This window comes from Micropterus salmoides, unplaced genomic scaffold, assembly GCF_014851395.1.
Source record: "Micropterus salmoides isolate LMB-PRFRI ecotype aquatic unplaced genomic scaffold, ASM1485139v1 Ms_hic_scaffold_1, whole genome shotgun sequence".
In the NCBI taxonomy this organism is placed as follows: domain Eukaryota; kingdom Metazoa; phylum Chordata; class Actinopteri; order Centrarchiformes; family Centrarchidae; genus Micropterus; species Micropterus salmoides.
In genome coordinates, this window is record NW_024040040.1 from 64,999,121 (window position 1) to 65,022,346 (window position 23,226).

The window sequence follows — 23,226 nt, forward strand, 5'->3', positions numbered from 1 at the left end:
TAATCATTTGGTATTTTCAAAAACACAATTTGTCACTGGTCGTAGCAGCACTCATGTGTTTCAGATTTCCCACTACTAAAGAGCGTCTGTCTGTCGAGTCTGTCGGCAACAAATCTTCAGAGACTGGTAACTCCATTTTAAAGCTTTACCATGAAAAATTTGAAGTTACAAACAATATGCATTTTGTCTCAGTCAAATTATTTGAATTGTTATACTTCTACTACTCCTGAAGAAATTTGACATAAGAATTTCTGTTAAATCACAACATGCAGGCACGTGCACACATAGACATTAAAAGGGGTTTGAGCAGCTGCCAGAAAGTTTCCTGACTTAAGCAGTAACTTCATCATTTTGATCGTAGACTCCTCATCTAATAACTATCCATTCTATTAGTTTGTTGTATGCTGATAGATCTTTACATGATACAGACAGCCCTCCCTCAAATGTGAAACTAAGTCTATGACACCATCAGTTACTGTGTGTGTGTGTGTGTGTGTGTGTGTGTGTGTGTGTGTGTGTGTGTGTGTGTGAATACTAAAGAAGACCACGGTCTCTGTTTGAACTGATTATTTTCTAGAAACAATTGCATGAGTGTGAGGAATTTAAAAAACTTGGTAAGAAAGTCAGAGTTGTGTTAATATATTTAATGTTTGGTTTAAAAAATATTTTAATAAATAATTATGAGAAGTTCCCTTTTTTAACTTGAGGCCCCGCCCACCAAAATGTCTGTGCATGTCCCTGACAACATGTATCTGAATACTGATTTCTATTGGTAGTATTTTTTTCTTTCTATAAATAATTCTGCTGTGTTTATATTAAGATCTAGAAGACTACAGTACTGTGAAAATTTTAATTTGTATTGTAACGCCGCTGAAACAGTCCATTAAACTCACACACTGAAAGAGAGGGGAAATCCTCATGTCCTTTTACAGCACAGGAGATGATGTCTCTGGGATAAAACTGATCTTTATAAGAAGATGTCTCCACGCTTTCCATTTTCTGTCCATTCTTGAACCAGACGTAGGAAGGACGATCAGGTAGACGACAGCTGCTGTGACAAAGCAGCTCTGCCTCAGTATAATTCTTGTAGACTGTTGATCTGATCACCTGAACCTGGAGATCTGGGAAGAAAAAACAGAAATATTTGTTCTTTATGTGGAACTGAATCACACACAGACAGACACAGAGATATAAACAATAGAACATTATGACAATCATGTAATCAGTTAATCACACATACAATTATTTCCCATCAGGATCACTATTCAGCACATTCACTTTATTTTAAAAGATACATGAAGTCATGATAAAGAACATCAGCTAAAATGTTCAAAATAGCGTCACATTATTAGAAGATTGTGGAGTGAACTCACACACTGATGGAAATGTCCTTTAAGGGCACAGGAATAGCTGTCTGCAGGATAAAAGTAGTCTGAATAAGAAGGTGCTTCTTCCTTAATTTTCTGCCCATTCTTGATCCAGACGTAGGAAAGATGATCAGGTAGATGACAGCTGCTGTGACACTTCAGCTCTGACTTAGTGGAATAGAATGATCTGCTCACCTGCACTTGGAGACCTGGATCTGTGAAGGAACAGGAATGTTATTTTAGACAAAACTGTCAACATACACATTCAAAATATACACACAACACATTTAAATTATCGGTACATAGATGCTGAAAATATAACATATGAATGAAAATGTTACCTCTGACAGACAAAGTGACTCCAGGTGAACCAGTAAATCTTCCACCTGGTTGGTTTGTTATGAACCTGAACTTGTACTCAGCTGAGTCGCTCTCTCTCAGGTCTGTGATTCTCAGAGTGCAGATGTTGTTAGAACAACTGTACTGCAAACGACCTGCGTATCTTGAGTCTGTTCTCAGATCCACAGGTTCTTTATCTTGCAGTTTAGTAAACCAGAATGTTTCCTCAACTGTAGTAACACGGCCATTTCTTCTGGATGGGTATGTGTAGGTGCAGCTTATTTCCACTGTTGATCCTTTTAAGGCACAGATCTGAGTAGAGGTGTAAGTCACTCCCCAGCCATACTGACCCTGTATCACTGTAACACAGAGCACATCAGAAACTACAGTCAGACTCAACAACATCAGGAGACAGACTTGAATGTGGGAGATGGTTGCAGAAAAGTAGTTCTGAGCTTAAGCTGTGTTGGGGACTTTGTAATGTTTGTTTTACAAATGGGTACAACGGTACATAAATGAAGTTTTAAAGTTGTACCTGGTTTATGCCAAAATGAACAGAGCTATGGAGGAATATTCAAATAAATAAATAAATTCAAATTAAAAAAATTATTATTATAATTATAACGTTGTGTCCCACGCAAACGTAGGGAGAACATGCAAAAAGGTCACAGAAAGGCCTGGGATGACCGAGGTCTTAAACCAGGTAGTTCTTGTTTCAGGCCACAGTGCTGTCCATTGAGAGAAGAGAGAAATGGAGTTTGGGGGGACGAATGTGAGAACTGAGACAAATGGGAGAGAAGTATGTGCAGGTAACTGGATTCGAGAGGCACGGGTGGTTGGATTAGTGAGAGAGAAAGGAGTGGTATAAAAACCATTCCATTAACTAAAGACCCCACCAGTTGTGAAGTCTAAGAAGTAGTTTATTATATAAAGAAGGATCGGATGGAGGGGTCAAGGGGGAGGGATGAAGGGGATGAGAAGGTAGGGATGGAGAGGGTTGGTTTGGGTTGTGGCCGGAGTAGCTAGAAACCCAGCATGTCTGTAGAGGCATATATTGCTTTATGATTCCTGAAAAATTGTGTTGCTGGACTAAGCGAGAATGAGCTCTGGCTCACGTGGCTGTGCAATGTTGGTGGGAGGCAGCCTGCAGCCTCGGATGCAAAAAGGACATTATATGTGAAAAAACTTGTGACGCTGAACTACAGAGCCAAATCCAAGATGATGGAGAGGTAGTCGTACAACTCAGCCCTGCGGTTGGGGAAAACTGAACAGATGGTAAGATGCTGAGCCAATTCTACGGCTGTGAGTTCCCTAGAGCGTGAAGGGGAGGGATGTCTAAGCTGAGTCGTGCCATGGGGGTGTTAAGAGCTCCCTGGGGCTGGTGGTGGTGTAAAGGATGGCAGGGAAGGAGTGCAAGGTCAATTTAAGTACCTGAGAGGATTTGTTGTCTAAGAGAAGGCGAAATGGGAGCACACGGCTGAAAGTGGGTGGGCAGCGGAAGCCAAGGTGAAATTGCTAGTGGTCATGGGATTGCTGATGGGTGGAGCGGGATGGATGGGGGTGCAATAGGAACAGAAAATTTGCGTTTCCTTGAGTGCATGCTGAAGGTCGGGTGACCATCTAGTTGGAGATGGTTGTGGTTTTGGAAGGAGCCAGAATCAGGGGCTGCAGGTTGGCCAGTGTGAGGCTGCGGACTGAGAATCGAGGGACCAAGCGGTCGGATGTTGGGAGTCTGGAAGAGCGGATTTCTCCCGGAAATCGGTGATGGCAGCAACGGCTTCTGTGTATGTTTGGTGGAGTCAGGGTGGAGCTGCGTGATGAAAAATAAGGGACAATGCTGTGCTGAGGAACTTGGACTACGGAGCGAGGTTGCTGTGGATGAGTGGCTGGCCATGTGGGAGTGGACGGAGAAGGTTAGGAGACAACAGAGTGATAATGGTGTGGATCATAGTCTGAGGGGCTGAGAACCAACTCATAATCCATGTCAAGGTGAGCTAACATTATAAATAACTTTTAAAGATGTGGATGAAATGAGTGAAGCATTGGCAGTTGGAATAGTGAGAGAGAGGTGTAGTCTTGTTCCTGAACTTTAGTTATAACTTAATTTACTGAACAGAATGGGAAAAATTGAAGATTTAAATATTTGAAAGGGGTAATTCATTCAAAAAATTGTCTGCTTTGATCAGTAGCTTTCCTTTCGGTGGTCAGGCTGCAGTTGAGTGTGAATGGAAACACTGAAAAATCGTACTGTATGTATAGTGTGATATGTAGAAAAAACAGACACATCGTCTGAGCAAATTAATTTTGGCCTATTTCCATGACTGTTTTAAAGGTGAAAGATGAAATTATAGCTGTGTTAAGGAATGAAGTAAAGGTAAATTTTGTCATATCATTTTTTAAAACATTGTCTAATAATAGCTTTAAAAAGACGAAATACACAATTCTGATTGTATATAATCAATACCTTGTATACTTCAGTTTGAAATGTTTAAATTGGTCTTCTTGGTCATCTTGTAAATGTAATTTTCAATTTAAATAAAGCAAAGTGAATGTCATGTATTGTAGCCAGTCTAATACTGTGCTAATGGTTTTTCTTTTCTCCAAAACTTTATTCAAAATTAGGATATACAGCAGGAAAACAACATTTTCTGTACATCAGTAAAGTCCATATCAAATAGACCAGGGAGGTCAAGGGTTATGGAAAGGAAAGTATAATTTTAACAAAAGCAAAAGAACAATTTAAATAAATCTTGTAAAGCTTACAGAGGTCATATGATTTAACAGCTTTTTTGTTTTTACACTCAGATATTGAAAGAACATAGTGCTTAATGTTAGCTCCAAAAAGCTTGGTTTCTTTTTTAAGAATTTTGACTTGTGCAAATAAAATTAAAAGTACATTTATCACATAATATTCTGAATATAATTTTTGTCATGTTTAGTGAATCCAAACAATACATTTTCCCACCGCAATGCAAAGTGAGGGTAAATATGGACAACAATAAATTGAGAAACTTTACTCCAAAGTTTCTTGGTACGTGGGCAAGACCAAAATAAATGCACCAGTGTTTCATTGATTTCTCCCCAGAAAGTACAGCTGATGTCCAAGTCCTTTTTCAGTTTTTGCAGGTATCAGTTAGTGGGATAAAATCTGTGAAGCATTCTGAATGAGATCTCTTTGACTGATTGGTTAAAAAAAACTTGTGTGGCAAAAGCCAAACTTTTTCCCAACAAATGAAGACCAATATGACACAGCAGCGAGTGTACTCCTAATGTCCTGTTGAAAAAGTTGACGAATGGCCTTATTCTTACTTTTAGGTAGCAGCGAAAAACAGATATTCCCAACAGTTGTTTTCTTCACATCTACCAGTGTTGGGGAATCATCAGATCCATTAAAACCTTTGAAAAGTGAGATGACAGCTGAAGGTATCGCATCAAAGACGATGGAGAAGTCCTTTGGTGAAACAGGGATACTATAGTGATGAATAAATTCAATGTAGTTATACAGTTGACCACGTTGGTTAAATAATTGATTTACAAGCAAAATGTTATTGTCATACCACTGCTGAAAAAAGGTAGATTTGTTTCATACAAAATATCTGTTGTTCCAGATATAAAACCTATGGGGAGTGAAGTTGTGCTTGTAAATTAGGGACCAAGCCAGTAGCATTTGTTTGTGAAACGAAGAAAGTTTCAGAGGAATATTTTCATTATTATAAGTGCATACCAACAAGAACTGGAGACCACCAAGTGAAGAAAAGACATAATGGGGAATAAAATTCCACATGCTGGTTGGGCAATTTAAATACCACTTAATCCAATTAATCTTGAAAGTGAAATTTAAGGTAGTAAAGTCGAGAAAGCTAAGGCCACCTTTACTGTACTCATTCATTCAAACAGACTTTTTCAGATACAAAATTATAAAGGATTTTATCTATGGTTTTGCACATTTGTTGATCTAATATATATATATATATATATATATATATATATAGCAGCGTATGTTACTCTTGATATTCCTTCGGCCGTTGAGAGTAAAATCCTGCCTTTCAAAGACAGATCACGTAATAGCCACAGGTTAAATTTCTTCTTCATGTTTTCAACAATGGGAGTGAGGTTATTCTTGCATCTTTGGTGTTCATTTTTATCAATTACAATACCTAAGTAAGTAATAGAGCTTTTCACAGGAATATTAGCAATTAACTCAACATCACAATCTTTAAGAGCCAGTAGTTCACATTTTTTAAGGTTTAGAAGAAATGTCGAAATCACTACATGAACTGGATGCACGGATGACGCTGAGGATGAGCGCGATTGAAGGACACTGATCCAGATAAATGTTAACGAATCAACCTAAATTGGATAAAAAATTATTGTCTCATTTTTAAGTTTAATTGAACCATTTGCATTACTATACAGAGTCTTGATTGCATCACAAAAGAAATCCCCAAAGCCAAACTTCTTGATTGAATGATAAAGAAAATTATGTTCGACTGTATCAAAAGCCTTGAGAAGAAAAACAAAAAGCTGTCGTCTGAAATTAAATGTGAAGTCAACTAAATCTATACTAATCTAATGTTGTTGGAGATATGCCTTTTAGGCATAAAGCCTGATTGGGTTTCATCAATTATAGAATCTAATCTAAGAATCTAATCTTTTTTATTCTTCTAGCAAAGATCAAGGCCAACATTTTGTAATCATTATTCAATAGGCTAATTGGACGCCAATTATCGATATAAAGTAAGTCCTTGTGTGGTTTAGGGATTAAAGTAATCAAACCTTGAGTCATACTCCATGGTAAGGTTTTGGCTTTCATACTTTCATTAAATACCTGCAGTAAGAAGGGCACCATCTGCTGGGAAAACAATTTATGAAATTCAGACGATCTGTCCAAGGGGACTTGTCGTCTTTTACAGTTCTAAACATTGACTGACTTCTGCCAGGGATAAGGGGAGGTCACAAAAATCCCTCTCTGAGTTGTCGAGTTTAGGGGTATTTTGTAGAGAATTGAGGAACATTGAAGCATCATCGTCAGAATATTCTGGAGGTATATAATTTTTCATAAAAGGAGGAACAAAAATAAGATATTAAATGCTGATCATCACTTATAGAGTTGCCAATTTTTAACTCATTAATGGTATTTAACTTTGCATGATACTTTTCCAGTTTGAAGAAGTATGAAGAATTCTGTTCCCCTTCTTCTAATCACTGTTTCTGAGACCTTATAAAAGCTCCTTCTGCCTTATTTTTATATATTTTATCGAGGCTCTCTTGTAGATTAATTTCTATTTGAGACATTACCGAAATGCCTGTGAAAACTCTTTGTTCCTCTAATTTTCTCATTTTAGCAAGATTTCTACCAAGCTTCCATAGGTATTTTGCTGATTCATATTTAAATAACTCCCAATTAACACTAAACAAATTTTCCACCACAGCTTTGTTAAAAAAATATTTAATCAGCTGTGGGATTTTCTGTTTAACCTCCTCCACTTTAAGAAGAGAATTATTTAGTTTCCAGTAACTGGCTTTATAAGCATTATCTGAAAATAATTTAATAGAAATGAATACTGCTTTATGATCGCTTAAGGGACAGGGTAGAATGTTAACTGAGATATCCTGCTCTTTAATACTTTTTGATACTAACCAGAAGTCTATTCGAGAAAGAAACTATATCGGGAATTTAGTTCTCCATACGTCAGTTAAATCATACCTGTCCATAAAAAGCTTAAAATAAGCATTTCTATTGTTATCTTTTGTAGGTGGCCATCTGTCAATCTCAGAATTTAGAGTAACATTAAAGTCTCCTCCAAGTAAAATGTGAGAATTTGGAAATTTTGTTAGCCAATGCTTTAGTCTATTTTCTATTTTAACAAATAATTGGATATTTTAAATTAGAATTGTACCCATAGATGTTGAAAATGATTTAAACAATCTTGTTAACCACTTGGCAGATAAAATGACCTTTTGGATCTGTATCTCTGTGTGAAATGTTAAGACACCAGCTGATCTTTCTGAGCAGTGAGAAAACCTTAAATTGTTCCCCCACTGGGATCTCCAAAAATTCTCCTCCTTTGAGTTTGAGTGAGATTCCTGACAAAATGAAAAATCTGTGTTCAGCTGTTTAACAAATGAATATAAAGCTTTACGTTTAGTTATATTTCTTAACCCCCTGGCGTTTAAAGAAACTATAGACAATGACATTTTCAAGAATAAAAAGGCTTATGAAGTATTAGGGAACAAGCAAACAAACAATGTTATACTGAGCACCAATTGCACCTTAAAATAAAAATAGTGTTACATGGTGGAAACTTAAGACCATATTTGCTGTGTCCCAACTTCTTTATCAAAAGACAAAAAAAGTGTATTTTAAATTGTTGGTCAGTAGTTAAGTATGATTTTTCCAAGGACTATATTGAGCTACATCCCACATAAACGTTCTTCAATAATCAAAACTAATACAGGACCAGGCTTCAGAACGACGTAGTAAAAAGAGCCAAGAGCCTGGAAATTCACTTGGGTCATATATCAAAAATAAACATGTTTTATCCAAAAAAACAAAACCATGAGGGTCTGAAAGGTCGTCTCATGTTCATTAATCCAGGGATTTCGGTTCATAGTCGTTGCAATATCACCAATTTATTGTCCTCCACACAGACGAAAGGTGCACAAAGTCCACAAGCACGAAGACTCAAAAAATAACACGGCAACAGCATTCAAACAAACTCCGCCATAGCAGTCAAAAACGTCTCGGGTTACGTATGTAACCCTGGTTCCCCGAGAAGGGAACGAGACACTGCGTCGGTTACGACACTATGGGAATGCCTCTGAACGTGAATGAAATCACTCCAATCCTATTGGCTTGTTGCTAGAACGGTAAGGTGTGACGGAATAACCGGAGGAGTATAAAGCACACCTGTACACACTCATCATTAGCTTAACTATGAAGCAGGCGCTTCAGGCGGGGAGAGAGGTGCGGCGGGCCGACGCAGTGTCTCGTTCCCCTTCTCGGGGAACCAGGGTTACATACGTAACCCGAGACGTTCCCCTTCGAGGGAACTCGAACTGCGTCGGTTACGACACTATGTGAACGAGATACCCACTAAACCGTGCCGAAAACCCCGCCTGCCCCTGTGTGCAATAAAGTGGCACGACTAAGAGGAGAGCGCACGAGTGCCAGGTGCCGAAGGAAGGTCAAGACTGTAAAACCGAATGAATGTGTGCGGAGTGGCCCAGCCAGCCGCTAAACAACATCCTGCAAGAGGCCCCGGAAAGGAGGGCTCGAGAGGCCGCCATGCCTCTGGTAGAATGAGCCCTCACAGCGACAGGTGAAGGCAAACCGCGCACCTGATAGGCCAGGGAAATAGTCTGAACAATCCAGTTGCTAATAGTATGTTTGGATGCAGGGAGCCCGGCCCTGGGAGACCCAAAACACACTAGCAGCTGGTCAGCCTTCCTCCAACGGGAGGACCTCAGAGTGTAAATACTCAGTGCTCTGACAGGGCAGAGCAGATGAAGTCTCCCGTCCTCCGCCGTCACATGAGGTGGAGGATGAAATGCCTGCAGCACTGTGGACCCTGCCGCACAAGAAGGCACTTTAGGGATGTATCCTGAACGAGGGTGCAGGATAGCCCTAATATTCCCCGGGGCAAACTCCAGGCTTTGCGGGGAAACCGAAAGCGCTTGGAGATCCCCCACCCTCCTCAGAGAGGTGATAGCAAGGAGAAAGGCCATCTTGAGGGTCAAGTGCTTAGCCTCAGCTGACTCCAGGGGTTTGAAGGGGGCCTCAGCCAACGCCCCAAGAACCACTGCCAGATCCCAAGTGGGAACCTTGGACCGAGTCGCAGGTCTCATCCTCCGGGCACCACGGAGGAAACGTACAACCAAGGGAAGTTTCCCCAAGGACCCCTCCCTCAGAGGGGTGTGGAAAGATGAAATAGCTGCCACGTACACCTTGAGGGTGGAAGGGGAAAGACCAGCAGAGAACCGGTCCTGGAGGAACTCAAGTACCTGAACCACCGGGCAGGTAACAGGGTCCACCGACCGCTCCCTACACCAAGTGGAGAAAACACTCCACTTCAGGCCGTACATCCTCCGTGTGGACGGGGCCCTGGAGCTCAGGAGGGTCTCGACTGCTCCGGCTGTTAGACCCGCCTCTAGGTACTGTGCCCCCTCAGGGGCCAGACCCACAGTCGCCATATGGCGGGGCAAGGGTGAAGAACCCGGCCCTGCGCCTGGGACAGCAGGTCTCTCCTCAGAAGGACCCCCACGGCGGGCCGTCCAGTAGCGACATGATGTCCGAGAACCACAAACCGGGTTGGCCAGAACGGGGCTACGAGCAGTAGGCCGACATTGTCCTGGCGGACCTGCTCCAGAACCCCGGGAGCAGAGCGACTGGGGGAAAGGCGTACAGACGTAGCCTCGGCCACGAATGTACCATGGCGTCCAGACCCAGCGGGGCTGGAGGAACGAGAGAAACTATAGCGGGCAGTGCGTAGTCTCTTGAGACGCAAACAGATCCACGTCTATGGGGCCGAACTCTTCGCACAAGAGCTCCACCACTTCGGGGTGAAGTCTCCATTCCCCGGGCCTCAGCCCCTGCCTCGACAGCAGGTCTGCTCCCTGATTCTGCGTCCCCGGGAGATACATCGCCCTGAGCGATAGTAACCTCTGCTGGGACCACAGGAGGATCTGACACGCCAGTCTGTCCAGAGGGCACGAGCGCAGACCGCCCTGGTGATTCAGATAGGCCACCACCGCTGTGTTGTTCTCTTCCGAACGAACCAGGACGTGGTGGCCTTGGAGATCGGGCAGGAAACTCCTTAGAGCCTGGAACAACATCTCGAGACAGTTGATATGCCACTCGGATTGATGCACCCGCCAGGATCCCCTTGCAAAGCGGCCGTCCATGACCGCACCCCAGCCCGTGAGGGAGGCGTCTGTCAAAATAACCAGCCGGCGACGAGACTCTCCCAGCACGGGCCCCTGGGACAGGAACCAAGTTTCCTTCCAAACTGATAGGGAACGAAGACACTTGCGCGTAACCCAAATCAGACGGAGAGGATTTCCCCTCGGGGAAAAACCCTTGTTCCTTAGCCACCACTGCAGGGGTCTCATGTGCAGTAGTCCAGATGGTATTACGCTGGACGCAGCCACCAGGAGACCCAACACTCGTTGAAAGTGTTCCATAGTGATGGCGTGGCCTAACTTCACCCCTTTCATGGCAGCCAATATGGTGTCGACACGTGCCGGAGACAATTGTGCCCGCATCGTTGTCGAATCCCATACAACCCCTAGGAAAGTAGTCCGTTGGGTGGGCGCCAGCACGCTCTTCTTTGCGTTGAGCCTCAGCCCTAAACGCCGCAGATGAGCCAGAACGACATCTCGATGCCGAACCGTCAACTCTCGAGACTAGGCTAGGATGAGCCAGTCGTCGATGAAGTTGAAATCCGGATGCCCTGGAGCCTCAGCGGGGCCAGTGCTGCATCCATACACTTGGTGAATGTGCGAGGGGAAGTGGCAGGCCGAATGGAAGAACCCGATACTGGTAAGCCACACCCCCGAAGGCAAACCTCAGGAACTTCCTGTGAGAAGGACAGATGGAGACCTGGAAATAGGCGTCCTTTAGATCTATCGTGACGAACCAATCCTCAGATTGGATGTGCGTCACGGTGGCGGGGATGATGAGCATCTTTAACCTGAATCTCCTCAGAGACCAGTTAGAACCCGCAGATCCAAAATAGGGCACGCAGCCCTCCGTCCTTCTTGGGGACTATGAAGTACCGGCTGTAGAACCGGCGTCTCTGTCTGGGGGGGAGACACGTTCCACGGCCCCTTTCCTCAGCAGAGTACGAACTTCCTGTCCCAACACCGGACCTTGCTCCGGGCGGACCACAGTCCAAACCACCCCCTCTCTTCTGTTGAATTTGGAGGGCGGGTTTTGAACTGTAGTCGATACCCATCTATGGCAGTGCGCAGGACCCACGGAGAAATGTTCGTCAGGCTCCGCCAAGCCTCTGCAAAGTCTGCCAACGGAACCAGCCCCTCGGGGGGCACCTGTTGCCACGGTGGAGGGGACCTCGGTCGGCCTCCGGGGGGGGGGGAGAAAGACTCCCCTACCCCGGTCTTCCCTGAGCTCCGTCGGGACTGGATGACGGTCCTCAGATCGCGTCTCTCAGACGGTTGAGGGTGAGAGCGCCGTCTCGCTGCCCCAGCTCCTCGGGGGGGCCCCCGAGAAGCGACACTCTGCTTCCTCTCCTCTCCGTATGAGCTCGTAGAGGGAAGGGACCTACGCCTGGCAGCCTCAGCTGCCTTGGGTCCAGACCGGCGAGGGAGGTACTGGCGGAACGCTTCGCCCTGCGTCTAACGCTCCGTGGTTCTGCGAAGCCCCGCCAGATCTCCCTCAGAGGGACCCCCCCTCTGAACCATCTCCTGTAGCAGGTCGGCTTGGTAGGCTTGAAGCACCGCCATGGTGTGCAAGCTCGCACCTGCCTGGCCCGCTGCCATGTACGCCTTCCCCACGAGCGTGGATGTGGTGCGACATGGTTTGGATGGTAACGCCGGCTTCTCCAGGGAGGACGCAAGTCGAGGGGAGAGATATCTCGCAAGCGCATCCTCCACCCGAGGCATCCTCCCATAACCACGGTCCCTAACCCCCATCACATTACTGTAGTTCAGTGATCAGGGTGTGGAAATCCATGTAGAGAAGTGTCTGCCCCATGATTACTCAGTTCATCATGTAAATCAGGAAAGAATGGCAGAGACCGGCGTGGAGGTGGCATGTGGTGCTTAAGAAACCTTTCATCAAGCTTACCACTAGCCTGTGTGTCTGCTCCTCCTGTGGCCAGTTGATGTTGAGCTTAGCCACGGCTCTAGTCACCACCTCCAGCAGCACGTCATAGTCGGGCGCCGCCAGATGACGCCGCCCCGACACCCGGAAGTCATCGTCCACTACGCTGAGCACGTCTGCCTCCTCGGAGTCGGATTGCTGCAGCGTCTCCGGAACGGGCTCCCGAACGAGGAAAGGAAGCGTGGAAGCCAGCGGATGAAGGTCGGGAAAAAGACTCAGCCGTCCCGAAATCCTCCGACAGATGAAGCCGCCTCAGCGGCCGCAGGGCCCGCGCCACGGGGAAAACACATCCGGCCATCCTCGGAAAAGAGAGCCATGCGGGACCTCAGTACCCGCACGGAAAGGGCTTCGCAACGGGCGCAGGCAGCCCCCTCGAGAGCTGCCCGGGCGTGCTCCATCCCCAAACATGAGACACACATCTCATGAGAATCTCCATCCGTGATGTACTGAGGGTAAGAAAAAAAACACACCTTCTGTACATCTGGTTGCCGGACATGCTGGTAGACTTCTTCTTCAGGTAAGACACACTGCTTGTAGGACTGGAGCTTTCTTCAAACAACATACAGAGCGCCTGCTGAATAGAAAAAAGCTAATGATGAGTGTGTACAGGTGTGCTTTATACTCCTCCGGTTATTCCGTCACACCTTACCGTTCTAGCAACAAGCCAATAGGATTGGAGTGATTTCATTCACGTTCAGACCTGCTTCGCCTAGAGGCGTTCCCATAGTGTCGTAACCGACGCAGTTCGAGTTCCCTCGAAGGGGAACTTGTTTGCCCTTCCAGGGTCAACACCTGACGACTACCTGTTGCCCCCTCGCTTATATAGTTGAGCCTAGAGCACCACCTAGTGACCATTTGGCTCCTACATCATGTTTTGCAGGGATCGGACCACATTGCAAATCATCGCACGTCAAATGTTATTTCCTAAAAAAAACCTTCCTCTGATTCTGAGTGTGATAATATAATAGAAATGTAGATGTCCAGTACCTTGTACAGAGAGAAGGAAGACCACAAATCCACTCGCTGCTGCTGGTAAACTCATAGCTGCTCCTCACGTCTGTTAAATCATATCAGCAGGTAGATCAGTACATGAGAAATCCTGTATGTCATTTAGTCACAATAAACATTTCTAATGAAAATGGGACAATGTTGTCTTTGAAGACAGTTTGTCTCTGTGCTTGGTACACTTGTGTTAAAACAGACATTGAGGTGTTAAAAGCCGCCCTGACTTTCTTCCTCATTACATTATTAACATGCATAAACAGATGAATGTCTGTAAATCTCAAGTCCTCAAGTTGAAATGACTGAAGTTATTAGTCTTGTTCTTATAATCTTTATTATTCTTACAGTTGTTTTGCAAATTGTGCAGTAACTTTTTAAAAATATAGTGTATTGACGTTATACTGCACTGGTCCAACTCCATCTTTCACAGCAGCAACAGAGCAGAATGTGTTACTGTAGAGCTTAATAAGAAATGCATGTTGCTTACATCTCATTGACATAAAGCATTCCCTAGCCCCTTATCCTTACCTTAACCGTCACCACTCCATGCCTGCCCTTAACCAATTCTAACCTGAACCCGAAAACCAAATCTTGAACCCTCAAATAGTTCTTTAAACCTCTGTGGTCCCACATTTTGGTCCCTACAAAGCTGGGTTGGACCCCACAAGTAAGGTGAATCCTAGCGGCTAGCCAGGCACGCCCTCAAAAACAATGGTGGAGAAACACTCTGAGCTGCAGCACACAAAAGTCCACTCGCTGCCTCCCCCCACAGCCATCCTCGCTACCAAACATTAGGCAGTCAATGCAAATAAAGTTGTTACTGTGATGTAGAGACAGTGCACATAGTTAAAATGTTATATGAAAGTTCAATTTGTTACAAATTCAAAACTTACTACTGAAACTCTTGCTCCAGTCTATGTTGCAAAGCTGGTTTGGGAACAGCTGAACCGAAAGCTTTGTTACCAGCTTGTCAGGACCAGCCCTACTCTGCTTCTGATTGGCCAGGAGTCCTTAAATAGGTACTGCGCACGCGCAACTCCAAACAAGGATCAAATTTAAGTGTGATGCTTCACTCAGTAGCTAAAGTGGCTGAAGTTAACACAGGGTAAACCAATTCTGGTTCATCCCCTCTCTCTCAGGTCTGTGATTCTTAGAGTGCAGTCGTTTTTATCACAGTGAGAGTCCACATGACCTGCATATTCTGAGTCTGCTCTTGATTATGCTTTTTCAAGTGATTTTAGGGCACAGATCTCAGTATAAGCCTCTCCCGAGTTATTCTGACCCTGCACCACTGTAACACAGAGAATATCAGGAAGCACAATTAATTCTTCTTGTTTGAAAAGATGTATCCCTGCTCTCTACAGATCTGCTCCCTCACACACCTACATTAGAATACTGTTTGTGGATTTCAGCTCACAACACAATCGGGAGACCCCAGACAGTAAGGACCGGCGGACACACCTGAGCCCCCCAGGGCTGTGTGCTCTACCTCCTTGTTTTCACACTGAATGCATCCCCTGACATGGAGAGAAATCTATTGTGAAGGCCTATTTTCCGTGCCAAGTTCTTGTCAGTTTTTAGCAAAAGAAAGCTTCATGACCTGAAACATCATGTAACAGGCCCCGGACGTGGGGTCTGTTTGCAGATTATGATTTTCTGTAGAACAGGAAAATTATGAGACAGGCGACAGGTAGTGCGCTTCTCTTCCTCGCTTCTGTCGTACTGAAGACGAGGGTGTAAACACCTGTAAATCAAGAGGCAGCTGAAATGAACAGGGTAAAATGAATGATTCTTAGGAGGGAAACATAAAAAAGTATATTTTTATGTATTTATTCTCTGTTCACTCTGTGGACAGGTAACTGGTGAATGAGAGTGGAAGAAAAATGCAGAGAATTCCACAATACTGGGGTGTGAAAAACGCTCATGCCAACTATTTTACAGTATTAAGATATGGCACAGACATATTGAATGGTTTGGTTTGCTTGGGTTGTGCAGTTGTATAAATTGTATACTGTGTACAGTTCTGTCAAAATTCATCCCTAGACCTTTGTTATGTGAGCTAGAAAATGTGAAATACAAATATATACCAAAAATGAAATTATAAAATAAGAGACAAAGAACTTTAAAATCCATTTCTGGAAATTTGTCTTTGGCTTCACCAGGTTCCATAGAGATGTATTTATTAAATATATCAAAAGAGCATAACACAAGACACACAACACACACATTATAAAAACAATAACACAATAAAAGCAACCAGTAAACCAGTTATCAAAGTACAGGTTGAAATACTTCACTTAAGGATACATACAAGGATAATATTTTTAAAAATATGTTTTGCTGCCTGTGGTACCCTGTAATACCTTCTAAAGGGGAGCTTGTCAAATTTAACAAAGAGGAGATGTGAAGGCTCCCTCACAATTTTCTGGGCTTTCTGCCTGAAGTGCAGCACATACAGGTGCTGGTCATATAATTAGAATATCACCAAAAAGTTGATTTATTTCAGTAATTCCATTCAAAAAGTGAAACTTGTATAATGTATACATTCATTCCACACAGACTGATATATTTCAAGTGTTCATTCCTTTTAATTTTGATGATTATAACTGACAACTAATGACCCCAAAATCAGTATCTCAGAAAATTAGAATATTGTGAAAAAGTTCAATATTGAAGACACCAGGTGCCACAGTCTAATCAGCTAATTAACTCAAAACACCTGCAAAGGTCTTTAAATGGTCTCTCAGTCTAGTTCTGTAGGCTACACAATCATGGGGAAGACTGCTGACTTGACAGCTGTCCAGAAGATGACCATTGACACCTTGTACAAGGAGGGCAAGACACAAAAGGTCATTGCTAAAGAGGCTGGCTGTTCACAGAGCTCTGTGTCCAAGCACATTAATAGAGAGGCGAAGGGAAGGAAAAGATGTGGTAGAAAAAAGTGTACAATCAATAGGGATAACCGCACCCTGGAGAGGATTGTGAAACAAAACCCATTCAAAAATGTGGGGGAGACTCACAAAGCGTGGACTGCAGCTGGAGTCAGTGCTTCAAGAACCACCACGCACAGACGTATGCAAGACATGGGTTTCAGCTGTCGCATTCCTTGTGTCAAGCCACTCTTGAACAAGACACAGCGCCAGAAGCGTCTCGCCTGGGCTAAAGACAAAAAGGACTGGACTGCTGCTGAATGGTCCAAAGTTATGTTCTCTGATGAAAGTAAATTTTGCATTTCCTTTGGAAATCAAGGTCCCAGAGTCTGGAGGAAGAGAGGAGAGGCACAGAATCCATGTTGCTTGAAGTCCATTGTAAAGTTTCCACAGTCAGTGATGGTTTGGGGTGCCATGTCATCTGCTGGTGTTGGTCCACTGTGTTTTCTGAGGTCCAAGGTCAACGCAGCCGTCTACCAGGAAGTTTTAGAGCACTTCATGCTTCCTGCTGCTGACCAACTTTATGGAGATGCAGATTTCATTTTCCAACAGGACTTGGCACCTACACACAGTGCCAAAGCTACCAGTACCTGGTTTAAGGACCATGGTATCCCTGTTCTTAATTGGCCAGCAAACTGGCCTGACCTTAACCCTATAGAAAATCTATGGGGTATTGTGAAGAGGAAGATGCGATACGCCAGACCCAACAATGCAGAAGAGCTGAAAGCCACTATCAGAGCAACCTGGGCTCTCATAACACCTGAGCAGTGCCACAGACTGATCGACTCCATGCCACGCCGCATTGCATTCTATCAAATAGCCAGCAGGGGGCGACTCTTCTGGTTGCAAAATTAATTCCGGCTCCATTAGAAATAATGTAATAAGGTAAAATGAGGCTACTTCTCAGCTTATTACCTCAGTAAACACTTTCCTAATGAGTTTATGGTCTCAATCGCTAGTTTGAAGTCTTCTTCAATATAACATAATGTTCATTTAGTAAATTATGGTCCCATTTAGAGGAAAATAGACCATAAAGCAGAGTATGCTTCAGGGTGGGATCATCTGTGATGGCGACCTGTCAATCAGGTTAGAGTGACTCGTACCATTGGTACTGTGTAAATTTAACCTGCGCTGTTGAAAAAGCATATTAGGAGTTGGCTGTTCACTTTCTCTGGTGAGTACATCTAGTTTTAGACTGTTCGCTAGACAAAATTGTCAGTCCTGTTAACGTGAATTACAGACACCCCTAGCTAAGACAGCTAAGAAGCTCCACACATGGCCATTAGCTCAACCGTTTAGTCCAAATATGGTCACGTTGCAAAAAAAAAAATCAACATAGCGGCGCCCTATTGGCCAAACTTGAGGCTTCAAAACGGCAGTCCATTTTTTTTATATACAGTCTATAGTCTATATGTGACGACTGAAGAGTGAGAAGGATTGGTTTTGAAAAGACTTTATTGACTTTCTCTGCCAGGACAGGTGTAATGTGAAAGGGCAATCAGTTTTTCATAAAAGCAAATTATTACATAAAGTAAAAATATAATTTATTTAATATTCATAATATGTTAAACCCTGAAAACTACAGCTTACATTCTACTTAAATCCTCTGCTATGCTATTGCTGACTACCTGTGCTGCTAATAAAAAGTAAAAAGTAAAATATTTGGAGTTCCTCCATATCCCCCTGTTCTCCACTGGAGTACTTCAACGCTGTACTTCTGAAGAAATTCACATTCCTTTTGATTCAACGTTTAGGCATTGGACAATCAGACTCCAACTGATGGGGAAAAAAACAAGATGAGAGTCAAAGGCCTCATAAATGGAATTTGGATACAGTTAGATTTTATATTAAAATATACCCAGACATGTTTAAACCAAATTTGTTTCCTTAAATCGCTCTTTGCCTCTGAATGTATAAGCCAACAAATTACAACCCTGGTAGAGTAAGTTCTGTCACTGTAGCCCAGCAGCTTTCTCACCTCTATAGTCTCTATCGGTTCCTTTGGTTCCGCGGTGGAGCTCAGAGTTTTCTTCTTCCTGATTTAAATCAAAAAACAAATAAACAAATATTTTAATTGACAACTCCAAAACTAGCAAAGTAAATATTCAAAGAAAAAGATCAGTAATGGAACTGGTTCATTCTTATAGTTTCACCTCATCCACAGATAAAACAGAAGCAGAGCAATCGGCGTCACAACCACCAGAGTCAACCTGATGATATTTATTATCGTTGTTGATTTCTCTAGAAATGGAGATTCAGTTATTAGTTAAACTGTGCTGGACCTTACTGGTAGGGTCTGATTTGTAAATCACTTTGCGAGGTGATGCTCAAAGACAAACGTACCTGCCACAACAATCAGATGTAAGGTGGAGTTATGACGTCCTCTTCTGTTCTGGGCTTCACAGTAATAATTCCCACTGTGTTCAGCTCTGATGTCAGTGATGGTGAAGTTCTGTCCTGATGCTTTTGGTGAGTCTTCATTCTCCTTGTACCAGGTATAATTAGCTGCTGGGTTAGCATCACTGCTGCAGGTCAGAGTCACTGAACTGCCCTCCGCTATCTCAGCAGAGGGACTCACTGACACAGAGGGAAGATCTGAAGGATCTGGAGTAGAGCATGTATGGAAAAACAGGCTTGTTTAAGGCAAACAAGGTTGTTGTTTTTAGTGCTACCTACCGGGAGGGACACCAAATAGAAATATTAATAACAGATTACGATAACAGGATGTCATAATTTATCTGATGAGCTATCTATTAATGTGCAACTTGATTTGCTGTGCTGCAGGTTCAACATAGAAAGGGAAATATTGATAACTGTGTAGTAACTAACTATGACATTAAGTGAAAATACAATATTAACATGTTTTACTATATCAGAATGGACAAGAGAGGCATTTGCATGGTGAATTACTCCCAAACCATTAAAGCTGTAATCTCAATGTCCCAATGAAAATATTTCCTCTAAAGAGTCAAAATATTTTTCCATTGTGTCCAGGCGATTATTACCGGGAGTTTCCCATTCTCCTGCTTAGATGTAATTTGGCATCTGACAGACAGACCTATCAACAGAACTGAAACCTAAATTCAACTTCAATTCAACAATGTTATCAAAAGCAGATGAGAAGTACTGATGATTGAATGATACTGAGGCTTGCTCCAACTACACCTGCTGATTCTGTGTTCCTCCTGCTAATAATATATTCAGCCTCTCTTCCGTGTCAACAGCACTGTGCCATTATTGCTGACATAAAAGTTTAAGTAAAATCTTCTCCTGCAAAGACTGGACAGATTTAAGCTGTGTTCCACTCACATTTCACATTAATGATGTATTTAGTTGTCTTCCTCCCCAGCTGGTTCTCTGCTGCACAGTAATACTCTCCAGAGTCAGAGGACTGGATGGAGCTGAAGACAAGCTGTGGTTCTTCACTGAGCAGAGTTTGGTTCTCCTTGTACCAGGTGTATTTAGCTGCTGGGTTAGCATCACTGCTGCAGGTCAGAGTCACTGAACTGCCCTCCACTATCTCAGCAGAGGGACTCACTGACACAGAGGGAAGCTTTGGAGCATCTGGGGAGAGATGAACATGAATTACTTATAGATAAGATAATGTTATCGATTGACTATTTTCATTAAAACTTTCTTTTTGATTATCTCTAGTATTTGTCACAGCAGCTGTCCAGAGTGCTGATACTGGAGCTGTCTCAGGTTAGGCTCCTTCAGGTGAAAACTGACAGCCAATAAAACATCTTTAACAACTCCACACAATTGTTTCTATATACAGGATGCTCGTTGTGTTCAGGTCCTGTTTATTGAGTCTGTTCGTCCTGACAGTCTTCTCAGATATGTTTTGTAAATAATTCTACATAACAGAATGTATAAAATTATTGGGGGTGCGTTTAATCCTGGTTGCTAATAAAACTGCATAGCTATAAGGAATTCTGTAACTGTAACCTGTTTTTCATTTACAGAGCACAACCATGTAATGTGCAATTCAATTATTGACAGCTTATTAAATACTGTAAGTCAGCACACTCCCCAGACTCTTAAACCCAGTGTAACGTTAACTAAATACCATTGTGACGTTGCATAATCAACAATAAACCTGTAACCTGTTTTTAACTTATAGAGCACAACCATGTAGCCTAATGTACAATATGTCTACACTTAATGACAGCTTATAAACTACTGTAAGTCATCAAACCCTGTTGACTCTCAAACCCAGTGTAAAGTTAACTGAATAAAACTGTAAAGTTACATGGTCAACAATAAAGCTGTAACCTGTTTTTAACTTATAGAGCACAACCATGTAGCCTAATGTACAATGTTTACATTAGAAGTTTTAAAGCCAAAATTTATGATGAATGGCTCAGCAGCTGCCGGTGTTTGTTGTCCTCTCTCACGTGTGGCTGCGCGCAGCAGATGCTACGTGTTACGTAGGCAGGTTATAGGTAACGGAAGGAGGGGAATAACGGCAAGCTGAACAGACGTTCCCTAAAAATAAACATTGTTCACGAGTCCCGCACCTCGAGTCCAAGTCGAGTCTTAAGTCTTTTGAGGACGAGTCTCAAGTCGAGTCTGAAGTCACTGTGTGTGTGACTTTAGTCGCACTCGAGTCCGAGTCTCTTACTCGAGTCCCCATCTCTGTAAGCTAGCAGGTATAAGTTACAAAAATCACCATATTTCAACTCAATTTTACATAAAAATTGGCCAAACAATTTGAATGTTTGCTCAGTAGCTTTCACATCAGGTGAAACGTTAGCATTATAGTTATAACTTTAGCTGTGTTGGCCAACGTTTACAACAACTCCGCACTTGAACAGTCTGTGAAGTTACATTGCCGTGTTTATTTTAAATATAATTCACAACCAATAAAGCATACTTACAGGTTGCGATTGTGAATTTCCAGGCCCAAACAGTCTTTTAGGACTAAACGTTGAACTGCTAGTGTTCTGATGATCTATGCTGCCTTGCCAACAAATGCTATCATAGCGCAAATCGATAGACTCGACTCTACTCGGCCCTGCTCCGTTTTCCATTGCAGATAGTACCCAGAGATAGTAGGTAGCTTGTCGTGTCGTCATAGCGATGCCACACACAACTGACGTAATGTTCAACGCGACACACACACCAGCAATCCACACAGCTTTCTCTTTTTTAAGTTAAAACGTTTCAACGTTCCTCAGAATGTAAAGACAGATAAGTGGTATGAAAACCTTCCAGCTGTGTTTTCCTCTGCCGTTGTTGCTGCAGCGGTCTGTGTGACGGCGGGAGCAGAGGGCTCTGTGAGCGGGCGGCTGGCCGGCCTCACACGCTCCTCATATTACGACAATATTAAAGCACATTTTTGTTCCGCCATCACTTCTCATAAAACTGTCAATATTCAAAATCTACACAGCTGATTTCACCTCAAAACTTCTCAGAAGTGGATTTAGTGATGAAATTCCTCACGAAAACTATAAAATATAAAACTTTCTGTTGCTGGCCTCTGTCTGGTGCAGCAACGATGATGCAGTGAATAGTGAATATTCCCTCTGACCAATCAGCAGTCTGTCTGTTTTCACATTACATTTTAGTATCCCTCAGCTCGCTTGGAACCTGGAAGCAGGTACAACATTTCTACAATGGAAAACCAAACAAAGGCGAGTCGAGCCAAAGGGCCTCTGCTCAGACTAGCTTGGTTTGAGGGTGTGCCTGACCCCGCTAGCCGCTTGGCAAGCTTTATGACGCGTTTTCATTGTGACGTCACAAGTAAAGGAAGTGAAGGGCCGGACTACAAACGAGCTGTTTTCAAGCGGTTCAGAGCAGAGTTTTCTGTGGGAGATGGGAACTCCCTTTGGGCTTTTTCACTTTGCAAACCTGTTACATGCAAAAAAAAGATATAACTCAATAAAGGAGAGGGGAAAAACCCAAAAAGCACAATACCACCTCTTTAACTAGCCTACAGTGATGAAAGGCAGGCAGGCAGAGTTAGCACTGTTCGCTTCGTAACGTCCTATTTAGATTTATTGTTGTTTTACTGATAACTCAGGTACAAAGCTTCTCCACCTTTCAGTTGCTGTAACTGAAGATGACCCACAACTAACTTTATAACTAACTGTTATAAAGTATGGCAACAATCTTGTTTATAATATTCAGTCTAACTCACCAACCGTTTCGTTATCATCCAATACATTTTGCTGTGCTGATGTGGCAGAAACGAGTGGGCTATAACACTCGAAAAGCTGAAAGTGTCCGACAACGTCACTTGGGATAGGCCCAAGACCCTTAGGGGGCAGAGACAATCAAGTAATTATAAAAATATACAATTTTATTTTTCTTTTGTCATATATTAAAATAGCAACACCTGCTCTATTAAAAAGATATGTAATGCGTAGTAGAGAAAAACACAAACACCATTCAAATCAACAAACCCGCATGTGTAATTAAAGGATCAAAATTGAACAAAAAAAGAAACACAAACAAACCCACATGCAATATACATCCAGTTAATACCAATATTTACAGAACCAATGTCTGGATATTCAAACACTTAGAACGTATCACTCCAAACCAGTTCTGTGCATCCAGGACAGTCATATATCCAGACACTGTATCAATACACAGCAAAGTTTTATACCAATATCCAGAACAGCAAGAGTGGGAGGAGAAACGCGCCGGGGAGTGTTAACCTCTTTAGATAACTGTGGCACCCAGCAGCCTCGACAGCAGCATGCACACGGCTGTAGCTCGGTCCAGCGCTTTACAGGAC

General features: G+C 43.1%; 1 long non-coding RNA gene across 1 annotated transcript; it reads right to left on the bottom strand.

The window, feature by feature from the left end:
- Window positions 1–17,918: 17,918 nt before the first annotated feature.
- Window positions 17,919–18,874, bottom strand: LOC119899133. Its single transcript, XR_005443723.1, has 4 exons — window positions 18,825–18,874; window positions 18,635–18,722; window positions 18,460–18,517; window positions 17,919–18,257 (listed from the first exon to the last, which is right to left on the bottom strand). It is a non-coding gene; the product is annotated as an uncharacterized LOC119899133 (long non-coding RNA).
- Between the last annotated feature and the right edge of the window lie 4,352 nt (window positions 18,875–23,226).